This window comes from Salvelinus fontinalis, chromosome 31 (genome assembly GCF_029448725.1).
Source record: "Salvelinus fontinalis isolate EN_2023a chromosome 31, ASM2944872v1, whole genome shotgun sequence".
In the NCBI taxonomy this organism is placed as follows: Eukaryota; Metazoa; Chordata; class Actinopteri; order Salmoniformes; family Salmonidae; genus Salvelinus; species Salvelinus fontinalis.
The window spans coordinates 26384170-26394208 of NC_074695.1; the positions used below are offsets into that span (position 1 = coordinate 26384170).

Sequence of the window (10039 nt, forward strand, 5' to 3'; positions counted from 1 at the left end):
ATTCATTAGCAATTATAATCCAATTATGTTTGACTCATGCCCTTCGACAACCTAGCGTTTATGAAAAATATTACGCATTTATGGGGTGGCGGCTCTCATTCAGGCGGCCAGTGTAATATTGTTTCAATGTTTTGTTATGGGAAAGGGGAACTTTCCCTTGACTTTCCTGTATATTTTAACGATAAGCTGGACTGCCTCCATTTGAAATTCCAAGCGTGAAAGTTAAACACATGCACTGGGCTAGTGTGTGGCTAAAAGCCCAGGGGGCCACACGTCTGTTATTGACCCAGCTTTGAAAAGGAATAGAACGACTGCAGGAACAGTAGCAGGAGGAAGAGGGCCAAGACCATCGTCTATACAGACATTGGTCTCAGTCAGAGAAAGAACTAAAACGCCCCAGTTCTTCCTTCCAGCACTGCAGACTTAAAGACCATGGAGAGCCATTGTAGTTAAATGGGCATAAACAATGTTATTGCAATGTAGATGCACATTGTGACATGGTACTTACAACTGGCAGTTACGCAACATACTGTAGGTTATTTACTGTGTTCAATGTTGAGTTTGACACATGCTTATTTTGCTTTAACTACTGCTATTGGTTTTCTACAGCTCTTCTGACAATTTTATTTACTAATGTCAAGATTTTTCTCCACAGGATCCTTTGGTAAACTTTTCCAGCCAAGAGAAAGAAGCGACTCAAATGACACAGATGAAGATATTTATTTTTCTATAAATGATGACAAACCGAGCAGCCATACCGCTGCCACCATATACTATTTTCCAGAGACCTGTGTTCATTTAGATATCTAGTTAGAGTTAATATATAACTATATTACTGGATGTGCCAGAGAAGACCATCTACGTCAGCGTCACCTTGAAGGGGAATAGGTTTCTTGGAGAGCTAGGAGACTTGGAGCATCTGCTCTCAGTGGAAAAAGCTGAGCTGTATTACTGAACAATGTGCCAATTACGCCACTATGTGCCATAATCTGTACAGAACAACAATTCATGGACAACTAAAGACAGTGCTATATTAACTCTGTATCAAACATATTCTTTTTAAAGAAAAATTAAGAAAAAAATATGTTTAAAAGTATTTGAATATGTTTTCTGAAATAGTCCAAAAAATATATATTATATGAAGCACTAATCATTGAGGGCAAGGGGGGAAAGAAAAGAAAACGGTAAATGCTTTAGTCAACACCTACATTTAATGCATTGTTACTATGTCCCATTTTAAAACCAGAGTAGTCTGTCTATTTTTCTATACAAAAAGAGGTCAGTCAGTCACAACCCAAACAGTGCAGTTCCATGCCACATGATGTTTGGACAGTGGAATGCCGTTAACAGTCCAATCAGAGATCGAATCCAAGCCCAGATTATTTGCCCTTTCGCTATGTCCTTTTTGTCAGAGGTTTTGGATTGTGCTTACTACATACAAAAGGGCTCTATGGCTGTCGAACATTGCATACCCTATGTCCTATTGTGTTCAGTTCTATCTGAATTTGCATAGCTAAAGCAAACAGAGAGGATTAGCAGTATGTTTACATATGTACTGACTCAGGTCAGTGTCCAATACACAAGTTTTCCATTTTCCATCCCAAGCATTATTTACAAGGGATAAGACATGATGACTTACTTTGAGTGTTGGTAGGATATGAGCGGTACCGCACAAGGGTGGAATTTAGAATGAACTTGTAAGAATAGAATTATTCTAACTCAACAATTACAGTAAGTGAGAAATATTGAATATCTCCTCTCAACTATATGAATAGTCAGTGTTTACCACTGTTTCCCAGTGTCTAATTGCAAATATTTCTCTTATTATTCTTAAAACAACCAAGGGTCAGGTTTATCAAACAATGCTTCTAAGGCCACTAATAAGTGTGATTTGTGTGTATTATTGGGGGAATCACAATACCTTTTTGTGTTGCATTTATCAAGCACATGCTAATTGGAATTATAATTTGAATGATCATATTATCATCAAACACCTTTACAAATGGTGCCCTGTGCGAGAAGTATTTACATTCAGAAGTAGTATTTTCAAAAGCATAATCTCTGAAATGCATGCAAATCAAGAAATGGAAATGAACAGGACATCTGAATAAAAATGGTAAAGTATTCCTCCTAATTAGGTCCAAATTAGCTGTATATCTTGTGCTGTGAATGCAGACACAACCATTTTTAATAATGTTCCTCCCTAAAGCTCACTTATATGAAGGAATACACTATCCCTCTTTCATGTCAAGTGCAGTACAGTGAAAAACAACCATGTTCTTTCTGGTTCCTGAGGGTTGCTCATAGATGCGATTTTGTTTAACATCAGCCTCGTCTTAACCTCCAGCATCATCAATGAGATGTGGAACTAGGGGGATTAGGAGCAGCCAATCAGAGTCTAGAAGACTGGGCCATATGTAATACATGAATTAATTGATTAGTTAATACAATTCCACTATTAGTGAGTCAGGACACTTGAACATAACACAAAACATTTCATTACGCTAGTGGGTAGGTAGAAAGCACAAAAAATAACAACACGTGATTGCAATTATTCGGTGTCGACAGCAATATGTACATATTTAAAGATGGACTGGATTCTTCTCCGGATGTGGGCTGATATCTGCACTTACTCAATGAGATGGACAAGATTCAGGCTTCAGCTATTCTGTTCCCAGAGCTCAAGGTAGAGGTGGACCCATAGTACAGATCCTAAATCACTAAATCATAAGCTTATGTAACTGGAGGGGTAAAGAACTGACCTTGGATCTGTGACTGTGGTGCAACTATGACTCCTAGTACACCACTCTCCACTCACACACCAAAACACCATGAACGACCATGCCAATTCATCCAAACATGTACGCTGAGACCAAGTTGCGTCAACATAACATATATTTTTTGAACAAAAAGTGTTATCTGGATAGTCAGAGGGTTACTAAACTGTATATTAAACATGTGTAAATGTATTTTCTATTTATTTACTTCTATTTGTGTACAGGTATGTTCTATTTTTAAAGACCTGTCTCTTTTTGGGAAAGGTTTGGCTAGGTTGGGATAGTGTCTTTGTTTACATGTGAACTACCGTATTTCTTTCACAACACAAAAAAACCTTGTGCCAAGCGTCCTACCTGCACTTTCAAGCAGTACCTGTATTATATATTTGGCTAATGAATACAATACTTAAATAGACACTGCAATATTTCACATACTGAAAAAGTTGTTAGAAGTAACAAAGCTACGGTCCAGGAAGAGAAGGTCTTTTGATTGTATACTATGATGAGATCGGCATGCTGATGCTTGGGGTTTGGTTGGTAGAAGATGCGCAATTATCAAATGCTGACAAACCATTTTCATATGAAATCTATTTGCTTCTGGAGATATGATTAGTCATGGTGAAAAGGGGAAGTAATGTAAACCCAAGAATAATTGTTATGAGAGAAAGTTAGAATGAGTAAATTTTTTGTTCATTTTTATTGTAAAATGTTAAACTACATGTAACCACAACATATGTGTTAGTTTTCTCTTTAAAGGCAGGGAAAACTATTAGGCCTATGACCTCGTACTATTTAGCATGAGTTGAAACCACAGATAAGTTATCAGAAAGAAGTACAGTAGTAAAGAGAACAAAGAATAAGGTTTCAGGGTTTTTAGGGTAAATATTTCACTCCCCTTTGCATTTGCAGAGAACAAGTACATGAACAAGGATTTTTATGTTTTGGTTTGTTTTGGTTATGCTGGTACTGAAATGAATCGGGTATGTACTTATTATGTCTTTCTTTCATATGATGATGACAAACACCACCAATGTTTTGCAACAAAATTCTCCACTTTCATGAACATCTTCATGATCAGATTTTTAGATAGCATGATTGTTTAAAGCCAGCTACATACTACACTATTTTTACCTCAATATTCTAAAGGAAGTTTGAGACATCATAGGAATATCAAGGGCACAATTTCTTTAATGTGAAAGGTTTCCTCAAGTGCTGTCTACAAGCCTCAGATGTTCGAATATCCTCCCAAGCATTGTCCCCAATGCACATTTCTTAAATTCCTAATATACTTTCATATTGTTACATATGAAAGTGTTGTCTTGAAATACACTACATGGCTAAAAGCATGTGGACACCTGCTCATTGAACATCTCATTCCAAAATCATTGGCATTAATATGGAGTTGGTCCCCCCTTTGCTGCTATAACAGCCTCCACTCTTCTGAGAATGGTTTCCACTAGATGTTGGAACATTGCTGCGGGGACTTGCTGCCATTCAGCCACAAGAGCTTTAGTGAGGTCGGGCACTGATGTTGGGCGATTAGGCCTGGCCCATAGTCAGCGTTCCAATTCATCCCAAAGGTGGTCGATGGGGTTGAGGTCAGGGCTCTGTGCAGGCCAGTCAAGTTATTCCACACCAATCTTAACAAACCATTTCTGTATGGACCTCACTTTGTGCATGGGGGCATTGCCATGCTGAAACAGGAAAGGGCCTTCCCCAAACTGTTGTCACAAAGTTGTAAGCACAGAATCATCTAGAATGTCATTGTATGCTGTAGCATTATTCCTCCTCCGCCAACATTTACAGTTGGCACTATGCTTTGGAGCAGGTAGCAATCTCCTGGCATCCGCCAAACCAAGATTCGTCTGTCGGACTGCCAGATGGTGAAGCATGATTCACCACCCCAGAGAACTTGTTTCTACTGCTGCACAGTCCAATGGCGGTGAGCTTTATACCACTCCAGCCGACGCTTGGCATTGCGCATGGTGATCTTAGGCTTGTGTGCGGCTGCTCGGCTATGGAAACCCAGTTCATGAAGCTCCCGCCAAATAGTTATTGTGCTGATGTAGCTTCTAGAGGCAGTTTGGAACTCCGTAGTGAGTGTTACAACCGAGGACAGATGATTTTTACGCCCTACGCGCTTCAGCACTCAGTGGTCCTATTCTGTGAGTTTGTCTGGCCTATCACTTACCATTTCACGGATGAGCCGTTGTTGCTCCTAGATATTTTCACTTCACAAGAACAGCACTTACAGTTGACCGGGGCAGCTCTAGCAGGGCAGAAATTTGACAAACTGACTTGTTGGAACGTTGAAAGTCACTGAGGTCTTCAGTACGGGATATTCTGCTGCCAATGTTTGTGGAGACTGCATGGATGTGGGCTCCATTTTATACCTCTGTCAACAACGAGTGTGGCTGAAATAGCCGAAGCCACTAATTTGAAGGAATGGCAAAGTAAATGTAACTTGACATAAGCAACTCACAGTTGCTTCTCTCAGATCAGTTCATCCCTCAGTGTGAAATATCAGTGCCAACAACAGCACCCATGCTTCTCTGTAGGTAATGCGGACATAACAGAGCTATTCTTTATCATATCTGCTGATTTTACAGTTAGCCCATAGTGGTTGAGGCAGTTCAATTGACTGTGAAGATGACTAATGACTAATGGAGTTGCAGTAAGATCAGAGAAATATGAGACTGAACACCTTTTGTGAGCAAACAAATATCTACATATGAGACAGACTGTATGTCCTCTAGCTGTCTCTTCAGTGATCCTTGACACTTATAATACAGCATGTCCCCAATGTGTCACCTATGAGACAAACAAACTGTCAAATAATGAAAGGACGCAGTCGGTGCCAGCAAGAGGAAAGGTGTCACACATATTGTGCTGTATTTTGCTTCATGTTAATACTACAGTTAATAATCAGTCATATTGATTGCGACCTTTTGACATATTCAGAATGTCAATTCCATGTTTTACTGGCCCAATCTTTAAAAAAAATTTATCTATGAGATATGATCCAGAACTTGAATGATCAATCTGTTTTGAGTCTTAGTATTAATCACAGGCCAGGGGGTTCAGGCTTAAGGTATTTCAATATGGCACTATACTGTTGGGGAACATATTATTATAATAAACATTGTGAGTAGCCTAGCAACGATTGATTGATAGCACTAGAATTCATCTGGCCACAGGCTAATTACAGTACAGGGGGGATACTGATACTCCTTGTTGTTCTGAAATACTTAGAGAAAGGGGATAAATGCGTGGTGTTTGGATTGTTTTTGGGTGCATATTTTTGCTTTACACAGGGTCGTTCATTCTCAAACTGCTTTCCTCATCATGTTTTTATGACTTTACGTATTGTGCGCTTAAACTGTATCTAAAGAGGAGGACTCCAATTCTCCTTGCGGATCATGTTTTTATTTTTCTATTCATAAGAGCTATTGTACTGATATAATCACCAGTGTTTGTCAACAGAGTTAATGACTTGAACTATGATTTAATGACGTCACCATTTCCTATATGGCCATTTTGGGTCAAGTAGAGTCTGGTTGCATGAAACACATCTGCCTATGAGCATAGCTATATGCCACTGCACAAAATAGGGCCTCAGACTGACACTCAGTATGATGCCTTTAAAATGGAGTGTATATTGATCTGGACTGGTTTAACATTGATATTTGAGATAGCACAGCTCAATCGATATATGGTTATCACTGGACAGGTCGTCAGATTTGAACAGAGTCAGCCGTGACAGTGAGGCATTGCCTTGTCACTCTCTCAGAGCAGATGAAGCCAAACCGATATATGTCTGAGAGATATTGGTAAGATGTTTTTTCAGGTATTGAAATAATTCGCAAGGCTAAATGGTAGACAAACAAATATGTCTGACTGAGATGACATCTTTTTCTTTCTGGTGTTTCACACAGGTGCACACAACAGTTTGTTCAGCGAAACAATCACAAGAATCCATACTACTACTACACAGAACCTGACTGAAGTCTTGTTGTTGCCATAGAAATGAAACATTTGTACTTTGTGACTCTTAAACTTTTTATATTTGTGTTTAATATATCAATGAGTAAATCTGTTACTTTTATATATGATCTATCTATGACTGTAGTACACACAGACGCACACAGAAGGACTGTATAAACAGTCCATTTCTGTGTCAGCTAAATGTTGTATAATTTTATTTTGTGTCTTATGGATCACATCTCTTTTTGTAGGTATTGGTAATGTTTAAATTTACAGGTGATTTTGATTTGGTTACTCTTGTACTTCTAAGCTCTGTATTTGCAAGCACTGTAAATGCGATTCTCATCGGATTCGTCCTCTGTACATTTAGTACTCTGATGTTCCTATAAATAAAATGTAAAACAACACAGACTGTCTGTCTAAATTCATGCTGGGGAGTTTGTCAAATAACACAAATAAACTATTTGAATATGAGGAGTACCCACATACTGTACATTTGAGCTCCTTTCCTCCCATATCGCTCTTAAACAAAACGTCTAAGCAAAGCACCCAGGGGGGGTTGTCTCTCCCCCTAGTTACCCTGAAGTTTGCTGTGCCTGCTTGCCTGACTACCTGACTGCCTGCCTGATTCACAGTAAAATGCAACAAAAAAATAAGAGAATGTAATAAAATCGCACATTCATATAACTCATCTAATTATTTATATAACTCATTATTAACCTCTTGGAACTATAGGGGGTGCTGTTCCGCATTAGCATATTTGTGTCTCCAAATTAAACTGCCTCGTGCTAAATTCTTGATCGTACAATATGCATATTATTGTTATTATTGGATAGAAAACACCTTCTAGTTTCTATAGAAGTTGAAATTTTGTCTCTGAGTTGTACAGAACAATTTCTACAGCACTTTTCATGACAGGGTTCAGATTTCAAATTTTTTTACCTCTGATCTGGGGTCTGTTTTTAAGGCGACAGTGAATGCTATGAAGAAACCGACACTGCCTACGTCTTCCTCTGGGTGTCTGTACGTCATCACGCTTTCAATGGAATCGATGGGATTTTCACAGCCATTATAAAAGACCAAAATGTATAGAGACCGCCCTTTCTCGTCGTGCGCCTGAAGCGTGAAGGACATCGGACCTGCCTCGTTCCAAATCGTTTTCTAACCAGCAATATTTCTCCGGTCATGTTTTTACTCGTTCTAGGTGTTAAAAACATCATAATGTAGTTAATTTGAACCGTTTTATAGCAATTTATATCCGTTTAGTGCGATTTTGAGGAATTTATTTGTTGTGCACTCTGAAACTTTGGACACGTTTTGGGGTGTCGGTCGTTGGTGGTGGACATTTCGAAGGACAGAGGACATCTATCGACCAAAAGACGTTTATAACATAGAAAGGATACATTGCCCAAGAATCTGATGGAAGAACAGCTCAAAGTAAGCAATATTTAATATGATAAATCGTGTTTCTGTCGAAATATTTTAAACGCATATTTCGCCATTTTGTTTGGTATAGCTTCACTTGGCGAACCCTGTATTGAAAAGTAAGGATAATTTTAAAAATGTAAATCAGCGGTTGCATTAAGAACTAATTTGTCTTTCGATTCCTGTAAACCCTGTATTTTTTAGTCAAGTATATGATTAGCTATTAATTAAACTAGATCACTCTGAAAGATGGCGACCGACATTTTCAGGCTTGTTTTGCTACTATTTTCATTGTGTAACCACGGTTTTGTATGGCTAAATATGCACCTTTTCGAACAAACTGTATATGTATATTGTAAAATGATGTTACAGGAGTGTCATCGGAAGAATTCTGAGAAGGTTAGTGAAAAAATTAATATCTTTTGGCGATGTTGACTTTTATCGCTCACTTTGGCTAGAATCAATGCTGGGCTGCTATGTGCTATGTGCTATGCTAATATAACGATTTATTGTGTTTTCGCTGTAAGACACTTAGAAAATCTGAAATATTGTCTGTATTCACAGGATCTGTGTCTTTCGATTAGTGTATGCTGTGTATTTTTACGAAATGTTTGATGATTAGTAGTTAGGTAAACACGTTGCTCATTGTAATTATTCTAGTCCATTTGTGACGGTGGGTGCAATTGTAACCTATGGCAGCTACCTGAAATATGCACATTTTTCTAACAAAACCTATCCCATACCATAAATATGTTATCAGACTGTCATCTGATGAGTTTTTTTCTTGGTTAGGGGCTATAAATATCTTAGTTTAGCCGAATTGGTGATAGCTACTGGTGTTGGTGGACAAATAAAAGATGGTGGATTATGCTAATGTGTTTTTAGCTAATAGATTTACATCTTTACATATTGTGTCTTCCCTGTAAAACATTTTAAAAATCTGAAATGGTGGCTTTATTCACAAGATCTGTATCTTTCATCTGGTGTCTTGGACTTGTGATTTAATGATATTTAGATGCTACTATCTACTTGTGAAGCTATGCTAGCTATGCTAAACAGTGTGTGGGGGGTGGGGGGTGCTCCCGGATCCGGGTTTCTGAGGCAGTAGAAGTTAATAAACTCAGCAAAAAAGGAAACGTCCCTTTTCCAGGACCCTGTCTTTCAAAGATAATTCGTAAAAATCCAAATAACTTCACAGATCTTCATTGTAAAGGGTTTAAACACTGTTTCCCAAGCTTGCTCAATGAACCATAAACAATTAATGAGCATGCACCTGTGGAATGGTGTCACGCCCTGACCGTAGAGATCCTTTTTATGTCTCTATTTTGGTTGGTCAGGGCGAGAGTTTGGGTGGGCATTCTATGTCTGGTGTTCTATGTTGTCCTTGTTTTGTATTTCTATGTGTTTGGCCTGGTATGGTTCTCAATCAGAGGCAGCTGTCTGTCGTTGTGTTTGTGGGTGGTTGTTTTCTGTTTTGTGTGTTCACCTTACAGGACTGTTCGTTTATCGTTTTTGTTGTTTTGTCAAGTGTTTCATATTTTAATTAAATTAATGAACACTTACCACGCTGCACCTTGGTCCTTCTCTCCTTCTCCAGACGACGATCGTGACAAACGGTCGTAACACACTAACAGCTTAAAGACGGAAGGTAATTATGGTCATAGTTAGGACACTAAACAGGCCTTTCTACTGACTCTGAAGAACACCAAAAGAAAGATGCCCAGGGTCCCTGTTCATCTGCGTGAACTGCTGCAAGGAGGCATGAGGACTGCAGATGTGGCAAGGGCAATAAATTGCAATGTCCGTACTGTGAGGCGCCTAAGACAGCGCTACAGGGAGACGGACAGCTGATG

The 10039-nt window shown here is 38.8% G+C and overlaps 1 protein-coding gene across 2 annotated transcripts in view; it reads left to right on the forward strand.

Annotated features, from left to right (window-relative positions):
• The window catches only part of LOC129829954 (adherens junction-associated protein 1-like), a 69381-nt gene extending 62213 nt beyond the window's left edge, over window positions 1–7168 (forward strand). For both annotated transcript variants that reach the window (XM_055892012.1, XM_055892013.1), the window contains exon 6: window positions 656–7168. The gene's annotated coding sequence lies outside the window, so the exon portion shown is untranslated. The remainder of the gene's footprint in view (window positions 1–655) is intronic.
• Window positions 7169–10039: the final 2871 nt, after the last annotated feature.